Source organism: Notolepis coatsorum (assembly GCF_963971535.1).
Source record: "Notolepis coatsorum genome assembly, chromosome: 4".
Classification (NCBI taxonomy): Eukaryota; Metazoa; Chordata; class Actinopteri; order Aulopiformes; family Paralepididae; genus Notolepis; species Notolepis coatsorum.
The window spans coordinates 189,532,067-189,544,938 of NC_140168.1; the positions used below are offsets into that span (position 1 = coordinate 189,532,067).

General features: G+C 48.9%; 1 pseudogene across 1 annotated transcript; it reads left to right on the forward strand.

Moving 5' to 3' along the window:
- The first annotated feature begins 9,946 nt into the window (after positions 1–9,946).
- Positions 9,947–11,206, forward strand: LOC311226779 (sperm-associated antigen 6-like; annotated as a pseudogene). Its single transcript has one exon. The product of its transcript is annotated as a sperm-associated antigen 6-like (transcript).
- Positions 11,207–12,872: the final 1,666 nt, after the last annotated feature.

Genomic DNA, 12,872 nt, shown 5'->3' on the forward strand with positions numbered 1-12,872 from the left:
AAGCGTCGTACCGCCTCTCTTCCTTGTAGGATCCAGTAACGACGTCTGATTTCCGCGAAGACTCTTTCTGCTCCTGCGTGATGTACATCCTCATCGTATTTCTTTATAATCAGCTCTGTGACCTTGTGTCGGCTGTTCAATACGATCGGGTATTTAATGTCATCCGGTAGATTGGGGGCTCTGCGTAGGCGACCACCCACTCTGATGAGGGTATGAGCGTCGCTCTCGGGGGCCAGGTGAATTAATCTGCTGTCGGATGGGACGGGCTTTCCTCCCTGTAGACAGGCCAATTCATCTGGGAACGAGTCTCTCTGGGCTCGCTGCAGTAGAAGCAATTCTGCTTCCTCGTAGTTAGCTGCTGACATATCAGCGGGGGACTTGCACTCCGGGTGGTACCGCAGGAATATTCTTTGTTGTGAACTCTCTATGGACGTGCAATCGTCTATGTTAGGGTCGGTGGAGGCTACGGTGCTCAATCCACAGAACACAGACTTCTTATTTTCCACCTCCTCTGGACTTGCTTCCCTCGGGATAGGCATGGGCCACTGTCCTTCCGGGAGTCTTAGGAATGCGGGGCCGTCACTGTAGACATTGCGACGGGTGAGGTCATCCAGGGGCATCCCCCGGGTGATGACGTCAGCTGGGTTCTGTTTTGTATCAACGTAGCGCCACTCTGTTTCTCCGGTTAACTCTTCGGTTAAGTCTTGAATCTCGGTGACTCTGACTCCCACGAAGACTTTGTACTTGCATGAGTCCGATTTGATCCAGGCGAGTACCGTCGTGGAATCTGACCACAGGATTGTTCTAGACACCGGTATGGTGAGCTCACGTTGGATGAGCGTGGCTAGGTGCGCTCCGGCTAGGGCTGCGCAGAGCTCTAGACGTGGGATAGATTGTTGCTTGCGTGGGGCTATTCTCGAGCGGGCGAGGACAAATGCTGTGTAGATCTCTCCCCCCTGGTCTTGGGCCCGCAAGTAGGCTACTGATCCGTATGCGACCTCTGAGGCGTCACTGAAGACGTGTAAGTCCATTTTACATGTCTCTGGCCTCACCGTGGGTGGGAAGTAGCTTCGGCGCATATTAACGCCTGGGAGTGAGTGGAGCTCCATCTCCCACTCTCTCCAGGTGGATGCAAGGTGTGCGGGGATGGGGTCGTCCCAGCTCTGGTCCTTGTCCCACAATGCTCGTACAATCATTTTTGCCCTGGTGGTGTACGGTAGAATACATCCTAGCGGGTCATATTGTCGGGCGAGTGTTGTGTACACACTCCGTCTGGTGGTCGGCGCCGCCGCCGGCCTTCCCTGCTCCGTAGTCAGGGGCTTGTGTCTGTAGTGAAGCGAATCTGTTTTGAATCGCCACACCAATCCCAGGGTCATCTCCTGGGCTTCTCCCGGGATTGTAGCCATCCAGGTCTCGCTGCTGGCTGCCTTGTCCTCGGAGGAGAGGCTGCGCAGTACTTGCGGATCGCTGCTGGCCCACTGCCTGAGATCAAAGCCGCCTTTGATCAATGAGGCGCGGAGTTTAATCAGGAGAGCCTCGGCTTCTTCCTGGGTTGAAAGGCTTTGTAGACAGTTGTCTACGTAGAAGCTGTTCTTTACGCTGTGTCAGACCTCTTCGTCCGCTGCTGGGTCCTCTGCTACATGTTTCTGTAGTGCAAATGTCGCACAGCAGGGGCTGCACGTCGTTCCGAAGGGGAGGACTTCCCATTGGTAGATGGCTGGGTGCTCATCTCCTGGCTTCTCTCTCCATAGGAACCGTAACAGGGGCTTGTCCGCCTCTACTAATCTCATCTGCAGGAACATTCCTTTAATGTCCCCGCTGATGGCCACCTTTTCCTGGCGGAAGCAAAGTAGAACGCCGAGTAGGGAGGGGCCGAGTGTGGGACCGGGCAGTAACTCTTTATTCAGATTTTGGGATCCGATCTGGTAGCTGCAGTTAAATACTATGCGGTCTTTACCGTTGTGATGGACCTTGTGGTGGGGCACGTACCACGATTCAGTGGTCTGGTCAGCCTCTTTAATGTCCATCTTTGTGACGTGTCCCGCTGTGATGAGCTTCTCAATCTCAGCGCGGTATACACTCTCTTGGGCGGGGTTCTTGGCTAAGCGCCGCTCCGTGTTCAGCAGGTACCGTTCTGTGGCGTCTGTCTTGGCGTGGAAAGTAGGCATTCCTTCTCGCCGCAGGAGTGGCGTGGCGTATCTCAACACGCCGTTGACCGGGACTCTCTTGGTCCCTGTCTCGAGGAGGTGAATTGCGTAAATGTCATCTTTAGAGCGAATGTCTTTCTTTCCGTTCTTAAAGGGCATTTGTTCCAAGGTCCATAGCCGCTCTACGTGTTGCAGGAGTGCGGTTTCTCCCTCTGTGACTCGGGAGTGGAGACATCTAGTGGCTGTACTTCGGTTGAGAGATTTGGCGAGCGGGCCTTGGAGAGTCCATCCCAAACGGGTCTCGACTGCTGCAGGACAGCCTCGGGGTCCGGTATGAACCCGGTCTATCGGGACAATGAGGTCTGCATGGTCGGAGCCTATCAACAGGGTCGGCATAGCATTGTCTATGAGCGGGATCGGTAACTTGCGCAGATGTGCATATTTCTCCATCAGCTTGGCGACGGGGTATGTGTACCGCGACAGTCCTATTTCTTGGCTGGTGAAAGCGTCTGCAATCTGGTACCGTCGCTCAGGCTGGCCGCTTGCTGCGATAGAGAATGAGACATTCTCGCCCTTTATCGTCTTCAAATCTCGTCTTATTGTCCGAATTGTCATTTGGGTTTCGCTTCCCCGCAGCCCTAGCTGGGCCGCCGCGGAGGCGAGCAGCAGGGTCTTCTCTGACCCGTCATCGAGGACGGCGTAAGTGTCCAGGACTTTATTCTGGTAGCTTAGTGTCACACGCACTACTTTTAGGAGTACTCGGGCTCCACTGCTGCTGGCGGGATCGATGTACATGACGCTCGCTTTGCGGCTGGATGGTGCAGGTGAAGGGCGCCGTCTGTTACTGTCGTGAAGTATGTCCAGATGGGCTCCATCGCACTTGGTGCACCTTTTCTTTAAGCGGCATTCGGCTGCCATGTGTGAGCGCGCACAGCGAAAACAGCGCTTGTTGGACTTTATCCATTGACCTGCTTCCTCCGCGTTCAGCTTGGGGAAGGAGTCACATTGCGCTAGCCAGTGTTCTTTCTCACAGTAGGGGCACACTATCTTCCACTTCTCCGTTCTGGAGGGGGTACTGTGGCTCCTGCTGCTCGGTACTGACTCCGATTGGTGCATCACAGTCACCGATCTTCTTCCATCATTTAGTCGTCTGGTTCCTTCTCTGGAGCCAGGGGTGCTCCGTCCGAATGTATCTAGCCGTAGGCTGCTGACTTCTCTCGCCAGGAAGTCTGCTAGATCGAGGAGGTTCGGTTCGGGGCCATTCGGGTCTCTGTGGTCCCTCTGCCGCCTAAAGCGCTCCTGACGAGCGGGCGGCAGCTTCTCCAGGATCCTTTCCACATTTGAGTTGGCGTAAAGTTCATGCCTCCCCTTCTCTCTTTGCGCTCCCAACATCCCTACCAGGGACTGCACTCTGATGGACAGGTCGTCCAGTGCTCGATTGTCTATTGCTGGGGGTAAGCGGTCGATGTGTCGGATCTCCTGGATCACGTAATCCCATATGCGCCCATACCTCTGGTCCAATGCTACCAGCGCTGCTGTGTATGGGGTGGTGGAAGTCGCGTAGGCGAGCGCTATATTATGTGCGCGGGGTACCTTTAAGTGCTTCAGTAGGATGGCGTATTTGTGGCGTTCATCCAATACATCCACCAACATGGTCTCCAGACACATGCGGAGTTCTGTATACTGGGCCCGGTTCTCTTGGGTGAAGTCGGGTACCATAGGCGTGCCAATGTATGACGCTGACTGTGGATACATCGGCGAGCGTTGGGGGAGAGGCCTCCTAGGCGAGTCTCCTCCCGCTCCTTGGTATGGGCTGGTACCGGCAGTGTACCATGGCCCGCTTGTCCAGGTGCTGTTCCTCGGTGCGGGTCGTGCGTCGTGCTCACCCGGGTATAGAGTCGGGGGTCTGTAGCGCAGCTCCGCGGGAGTATAGCCTGGGCTGTACCGGGCCTCCTGGTCCGGTAGAGTACTGTGCTGTCTTCGGGCGTGGTTCTCCTCCTCTTCCTCTTCGTCTTCAGTTAGGTCATCCAGTGCTTGTAGTCTCTGGTTTAGCCTCTCCACAGGATATGCTGCTCCTTCCCGGTTGCTAGGTCTCGCTTGGACCGGTGGGGGGAGGTGGTCTGTGGGGGGTATAGACCTCGTCTGTTGGTCAAGTTCAGGGTTGTTTACTCGGCTAGGGGATGCCGCCCTGGAGGTGTGTCTAGACGAGTTCCTGGAGTCTCTGGCGGAGGGAGAGGGTGTTGTCCGTCTGATCAGCTGTTCTATTAGTTGCGACTGCTGTCTGTCGCGCGCTGCGTCCCGTTGAGCACCGGCTCGTTCTCGGGCCACATTCTCTTCCATCTGAATGCGTCTTATTTCTAGACGTATCTGCTCGTGTTCGCTTCGATGCTGGATCTGCAGTCGGTCGCGTTCAGCAGCGGCGTTCAGGCTGATGAGGAAGGCCTGCTGTAGGGTCCTCTCTGCCTCGCTGGGAGAAGGCGGTTGTATAGGGGAGCCTTCCCTCGGGGTACTCCTTGCGGAGCCTTGGAGTTCTATCTCCACGGTGCTCTCCCCGTCTTCTTCCGTGCCGAGTTCTCTCTCGGTAGCGTTGTATTCCTCCCGGGACTCATCGGGGACTACTTCTTCAGTACTGGCGGGGTGTGAAGTCATGTCTGGTTCCCACTGGTCCCCACCGTGAACTTGGTCAGTTACATTAGAGCCCGTAGGGGCCTCTATGGTCGGGGTAGTCTGGGCGTTGGGGTTAGACATACTTTTACTTTCTAGTTTTACCGCGTTTACTGTTAGTAGAAGACTAGGTTGTTGACTGACAGCGTAAGCCTCTAAGTACTGAGGGAGCCGTCGTTCGCGCTGCGGGCGTTGGTTAGGAGGATCGTTTCGTGGAGTGTTCATCATAGGCCATTTCAATATTAATAACACTATATTAATATTACACTAATTACCCCTCCGGCTCGAAGGACCAATTGTAACTGAGGGGTACAATTCCCTGACTGTATTACTAGATATGATACTTACTACCACTACCTTTGTACTTAATATTCGGCCACCCAGTACACGGCATAAATATATTATCATAAACACTCTCACGTAGATGAAACGGATCAAACACAAATGTACGAAGTCGAAACAGGTCTTTATTTCTACACAGCGATGGTGTGTAGAACAAGCACTTAATCACTTAATTACATTTATGAATTGAAATAGTATGCACTTTTATGGCAAAGAGTATTCGTCGGTATATCAATAGAGAATGTCCAATCTCTGAAGGCGCAGGTGGTAAATATACGACCTGGAATAGTTAAGGAATAACAGCAATGATACTTTAATGATTATATACTAGATACACTAGAGGGGGTTAATCCGGTCGCTTGTAAGCCGACAGGAGTAGGAGGGGGGGGGGGGGTAGAATCCGGCTGCCTCGTCCGGCCAAGGGTATCCCAGGTGAACCCACTGTAGTGCCGTTCAATGCGCCGGCGATCCTTGGACCACAGATGAAAGCAGGTGGACTCTTTGTGGGCCGGCTCTCTCCGGTCCACGGGGGAGAGACGTGAAGCGACCTCGTCTTGCAGAGCGTCTCCTCACCTTGCGTCCTCTCCAGGGGGGGGGGTTCCAACACACGGCAGTGTCGGGGGTCTTTATCCATGGAATAATCAAAGTATACAAAGCATAATCCGTGCCTGGGAAGGCGGGCTGTCGTCGGTAGAATAATCCGGTATACAGGTCCACTCGCTCGTCGGCTCTGGGGCTCCTCGGGTGCAGCTTCACATGGGGTCAACCACCCTGGGTAAGCAGCCAGTTCTCTGCCCGAAACGATGGGGTACTGACTACGGTAGTATTCTCACCGCACGAAGCACTATATATTAACAGACTATTATTAGCTTAATAGACTACGTCCAACTCGACGATATAGTGCCAAATATGACTATTCAAATATTAATATACACGATGTCTCAATACCGATGGTAGGCGAACTTGGCCTTACTCCCACACATGGCGTCGCGGGGAGGCTTTACGTCTGTGACTCTATTGGAGGGTAAGAAACTGGACTGAAAAGAAAGTCCTACTTTAGTAGCGCAGTATATATACGCACTATGAACAAATAGTCCCATTAGTGGTGCAGTAGCCAGATTCCTACGCGGAACTAGGACTTGTTCGTACATGTGGAGCGGTACGTTTGAACTGGGTCTGAGGGGTATGGCAGCCTGGCACCAAGGTCTCGACCAATAGTAGAATGGAGACTATTATGGGATGTTCAGTAGGCTAGAATGGATATTCAATGCATATTGTACAAGGAATATACAAGGGATATCAGGGAATATTAGAGAATATACAAATACAATTAAATATATATATATAAATAAATATATATATTCGGTTTAATCTGGCCCTTCACAACAGAGAGTAAACTCCTGAAGCTGCTGTCTCCCCTCGAGAAGGACAAGCAGTCCCTCATGAAGTTGGACTCCATCTTCCCTGCCATGGGAGTTAAGAGCGAGGAGGATGTGTACAAGCTGGCCAAGTTTTTAATGAAATACAAACGCCAGTGGAGGGAACAGCCTTTTTCCCCCAGGCGGCACGGTGGTATAGTGGTTAACACTGTCGCCTCACAGCAAGAAGGTCCAGGGTTCAATTCCCGCTTGGGGACCAGGTTTCCATTATGCCAGGTACCCAGGTGGGGTATCTCCCAGGCTTTTCTGCGTGGAGTTTGCATGTTCTCCCCGTGCTCGCAAGGGTTTCCCCCCGATAAGATAAACCCAATGGAAAAACATGCACAACAACAGATCGCTAACGCTGTGGCGTGCTTGACGAAGAGAGCTGGGAGGTGCGCTGTTTTAAGTGAGCGTGGACTATTGAATTGATTGATTGATTGATTGCTAATATTATTACTGTACGCCTTGTTTCCAACTGGTTAAGTTTAGGCACTCTTTCGAAGTTGGTTAAGGTTAGTTTGAGCAGGGCGATAGACCACCAGCCCTGATTCCAAACTCTAACCTTAACCAACTTCGAAAGAGGGCCTAAACTTAACCAGTTGGAAACAAGGCGGACAGTAATAAAATTAGCAATCAATCAATCAATCAATTCAATAACCCACGCACACTTAAAACAGTGCACCTCCCAGGGCGGTCAGGTGGCGTAGCGGAGATTGCGTTCGTCACCAACCCCGGAGCGGCTGGATTCGCCTGTTCGAATCCAGCTCACAGCTCCGGGGTTGTCACCAGCTTGGCTGGCCGTTCACACTAATACAATTGGCAGTATTAGAGGGTGGGAGAAGCTGGCGGGATGGGTCCGGGTCGTTGTAAACAGCCACTCCTACAGTTCGGTCGGGGGGCCTGCTAAGCACGGATAGGACCTAAGTGGGATAGTGTGATCCTTCCACACGCTACGCCCTCTCAGTGAGAATCTGCGCTGCCAGGTGAAAAGAAGTGGTTGATTGGCTGGATGTGTGTCGGAGGAAGTACGTGGTAGCCTCCACTCTCCCAGACCGACTGTGGGGGGTAAGTGCGCAGCGACCAGGAAGGGGATTGGGAATTGGCATAACGACTAACATTGGGATGGGAGAAAATCGGAGGAAAAAGGAGGGGGAAAAAGATAAAAAAAAAAAAAAAAAAAAAACAGCGCACCTCCCAGCCGCTTCTATGGAAAGTAGGTTAAAAAAAAAAAAATCTTATAGGGCAAAGAACCCCCTCTTCTCTCTTCTCACCTGCTGGACCTCTACCTCTTGTTTCATCACCTTACAACCCCAATATGCTACACTATGCTTCCCACCACAACTACAACACTTCGGCTCCACTCCTTGGTCACATTTCCCATATTCATGCTCCCCACTACATCTTGCACATCTCTGCTCCTTCCTACATGACTTGGCTATATGTCCAAACTTTTGGCACTTGTAACACCTCAACCAGGGGCGTCGTTCTGGTATGGCAAGGTATGGCACTCGCCATACTGTACCTTGGCAAATACAATTTTTTTTTTTTTTTTTTTTTTTTACAATTTTTTATGTTGATTTAGAATTCGAATGTCAACATTATGAACGAAGCTTCGAACTATTCGGTACAGCCCTAGCATGTTTTGATATTGTCAATTATCTCACTTTTACTAGGTGACTTCTACTGTGACTAACTGAAATATGCCAAAAAAAGGAAAATGGACATAGGGATGTTTTTTAATCAAAGGGCAGCAGAGACAAGTGATACAGGGACACAGGTAAGGTCTTACAATGGCTTAGTGATTATAACAGTACAGTTCAGCATTCAGTAACCCATACTTTTTGTGAATGTGTTTTTTATATTCGTATGCAAAATATTGTGGTTCCCTGCTTTAGTCTGTTGACACATTTCTATACTAAAAATGCTTGTGTAATCCTGTGTCATACCTAAATGTCATATAACTGAATTGTATAGAAACTCACCAAAAGTGACTATTGCACAACTGATTTGACAAAAAAAATCACCCCCCACCCCCCCCCACCCCTGCCTCCTCGCCATACCTTGCCTTTTACTGAAACGACGCCACTGGCCTCAACGATTTCGGCACAAACTCCCTAACCCTATATACCATATACCCTATAAATATCTCTTTTGGACTAACCTCATCTTCAAACTGAATTACTATTGTCTCTGTCTCCTTCTTCTCTGCTCCTCTTGTCATCCTTTCCGCACTCTTAACTTTCCCATTACGCCTGTCACTCTTAAAATCTCCTACCAGCTGCTCTATACTAACCTTGATTGGAATTCCAGTAATTACCCCCTTGCAACCACCATCCCTTTTCTCCCCTACTCTCACTACTCTATAGATATCAACTTTGCCAATGCTCCTCATTTCCCTTGCCTTCTCTACCTGCACTAAACTTACACACCCTATAAACAAGTTCCCATCCCCCAACATCTTTGCGTACCTTACCTCTCCTATCTGCGCTCTAATGTATTTTGTTAGCTGACTCGGCTCTATTTTCCTAACTCCCTCTTCTCCCTAAAATCGCACCACTATATTAAACCCTTCTGTAAAATCCTTTCCTCTACCCTCACCATCTGACCCACTCAAGCTATCTCCCCTCTCTTTCTTCCTCTTCCTCCCCTTCCCCTCACTTTCCCTACCCTTCTTCTCCACCTTTTTCCACCCTTCTCCCCCACTCTCCTCCCCACTACACTCCATACTGTCCCCACCCATCTCCTTTCCTTTGTCCTGGCTATTCTGAACCCTATCGCTGTCGTTCTCGCTTAAATCCTGGCAACTGACGGCCCTGGCTCCCGACGTCGCACCCCGAGGGGACACTGGGCTTGCACCCGACGACTTGCGTCTTGCCTGAGGCAAGCCCTCACTCCACTTGCTCCCATCATGATCCTCCCAAAACCCTGGACAGCCTTCCACGGGCCGGGCCAACCACGAGGAATCCACTGTCCCTGCTCTCCATAAGCTGCATTGTTTGCCTTCCACCACCGCTCACTCCCCACCATGTCTTCCCCAAAAAATCTCATCTCATCCCAACAATAATGCTGCTATTTTTTCAATGAGCCACCCACCCATTCAACAATTCTCTCAGAAGATCTCAGCTCTCAGAAGACAAGAGAAGATCTCACTTGTTGTTTCCGGCTACTTGTCTGTAAGCTTGAATATATACTGTAGATACAATTTAAAAATCCCCACATGACGATAAACCAAAACCTGACGACGCTGCATAGAAGAAGCTGCTTCGCGTAGCTCAGTCCGTATAAGAAGTGGTTTTGTTGTAGGACAAATTTACAACAATTGTTTAAAACATTTAGTTCGAAGGTAGATTCTGTTTTTGAGCCAACTTTAAAATGAGCCAACAACGACAGCTATTGCAAGTTTTTGAGCAGTACCAGGCATCACAGTGGCAGTTTGTTCAGACTATTGCTAAACTTGCAAGCAGACCGCAGAACATAGAGACCCTGCAAAATGCAAACGTGATGTCCCGGCTGCGGCCACTGCTTCTGGACGCGGTGCCCTCCATCCAGCAGACAGCGGCCCTGGGACGCCTGGCCGACCACAGTGACCACCTGGCCGAGGCCGTGGTGAAGGGAGACATCCTTCCCCTACTGGTCTCCTCTCTGGCCCAACACAACAGGTTCTATAAAAAGGCGGCAGCGTTCGTGCTGCGTGCGGTGGCCAAGCACTCCCCTGCACTGGCCCAGACGGTGGTGGACTGCGGGACGCTGGACGAGCTGGTCTACTCGGTGCTGTCGGCCCTGAGCCAGATCAGTAACCACTCGGTGAACCTGGCGGAGATAGTGGTGGAGGCGGAGATCTTACCCGCGGTGCTGAGATGCCTGAGGGACCCCAACGAGTACGTGAGGAAGAACACCACCACGCTGATCAGAGAGGTGGCCAAGCACATGCCTGAGCTGTCCCAGTTGGTAGTGAATTCTGGTGCTGTCGCAGCTGTGGTCGACTACCTGGGCAACTGCAAAGGGCGTTGCGGTGGAAACCTGCAGCTGCCAGGCATCATGATGCTAGGCTACATGGCGGCTCACACGGAGAACCTCGCCATGGCCGTCATCGTCTCCAAGGGGGTGCCCCAGCTCAGCCTGTGTCTATCCGAAGAAGACCCCGTCCCCCAGGATCACATCAAGGCGGCCACAGCCTGGGCCATCGGCCAGGTGGGCCACCACACCCCAGAGCACGCCAGGGCTGGGGGGTGCGGCCGGCCTGCTGCCAAGGCTGCTGGCTCTCTACATGGACGCCAACAGCTCAGAGGACCTGCAGGTCAAGTGTAAGAAGGCGCTGAAAAGCATGCTGCAGAAGTGCACTCACTTCCCAACCCTGGAGCCCCTACTGCACGACACGCCCTCCAACATCCTCAGACACGTGGTCTGCCAGATCAGCAAGGTTCTGCCCCACGACAGTAAGGCCCGACGTCTCTTCGTGACCAGCGAAGGGCTGAATAAGATCCAGGAGATCGAGGCCGAGGCAGGCTCCTCCCTGCAGGAGTACATCACTCTGCCATCAACAACTGCTACCCCGAGGAGATTGTCAGGTACCACTCACCAGGCTACTCAGAGGATCTGCTGGAGACGCTGGAGAATTACCAGCCGGCCTGAGGTGCCCCCCCCCCTCCCCCCTAACCCTACCCCCCCCCCCCCCCCCCCGCAAAGAGAGACCGGATCACACCTCCACTGCCTTCCGTCACCTCATTCACATGCAGATCTGAGTAAAATATTTTTTATTTTTTATTTATTACATTTATTATAGAGATGTAAAAAAAATAAAAAAAAATAAACAAAAAATTTAAATTCCCCACATGGAAAAGGAAACAATGTCCTGTACAATGCTTAATGAACTGCGTCTGGAGGGAATGTTCTGTGATGTAGTTATTAAAGTCAACAGCACTGAGTTTAACGCCCACAAGGCAATCCTGTGTGGCTGCAGCGCCTATTTCAGGTACGTTTAGCTTGGTTCATGTTAGCTTGGTTCAGGTTAACTTGGTTAGTAAAAAGATACTATATTGTACGTCTAGTGTAAAAAGATACTATACTGTATGTCTACTGTAAAAAGACACTATACTGTACGTCTACTGTAAAAAGATACTATACTCTACTTCAGCACACTCGGTTGGCACTGCTCAAAACGTACCTTTTTAAAATAGCTTTTAAATTAATTATTATCTTTATTTTATTGTCTTATTTTTCTTTATTTCTATAATTTTTACTTAAATATTTTATTATCATTGTTATCATTGTTTTATGTATTAGGGCTGTCCCCAACTAAGGATTTGGATAGTCGACTTTGATTGGCCGAAATTAGCCAATAGTCAACTAATATATATATATATTTGAATATTTTTGTATTTTTTTTATTACATTTTTTATTTTTATTTTTTATCATTCCATTTGGGCTGTGGGGGTGCTTCATGTCTGAAGGAGTTGACGGAAGGCGTCTTGTCCTCTGCAAAAGCATGCAATTGGTCCACTGATGGATACATCTTGATATAGTCTAGTGTGTTCATTAGATGGGTGAAATCCTCTTTCAGTGCCTCTGTGCCTGTTTTCTTAGGATGTTTTGTATGCGTGCCATTAGCGTTAGCCACGCTTCTAGGCCTCTTTTCTTTTGGAAAGAATGATAAAAAAATATATATATATATAATAATAATAATAATAATAATAATAATAATAATAATAATAATAATAATAATAATAATAATAATAATAATAATAATAATAATAACAATATAATAATAATAATAATAATAATAATAATAATAATAATAATAATAATAATAATAATAATAATAATAATAATATATTTATATATATTTTTGCATTCGACTAAGAACGGCTCCTTTCGATTGATTAGTTGACTATTCAACTAATAGGGGTCAGCCCTTTTTAAATAATTGTATTTGTTCTTTTTTAATGTCTTATTTTAGTGTTATTACATCTTTTTTTCTTATTGTTTACTATAAAATGTTGCTATTTTATTATTTTAACTATTTGATTTTTTGGTCTTTATTATTATTTTATTTGTAATAATTGTATTGACTTATGTTATTGTCTTACTGTTTGTCTTATTTAGCTATTTTTACTATCTTATCTAGTTGTTTTATTACCGTTTTTATAATTTTCATGTTTTATAATTTTCATGTTTTATAATTTCCATCCTTAGTTATGGAGTGATTGTAATTATTTTCTTATTTTTTTTTTATCCTTTTGTTTCGTTTTTTGTGTAAAGCACTTTGAGCTGCAATCTGTATGAATGGTGTTATATAAA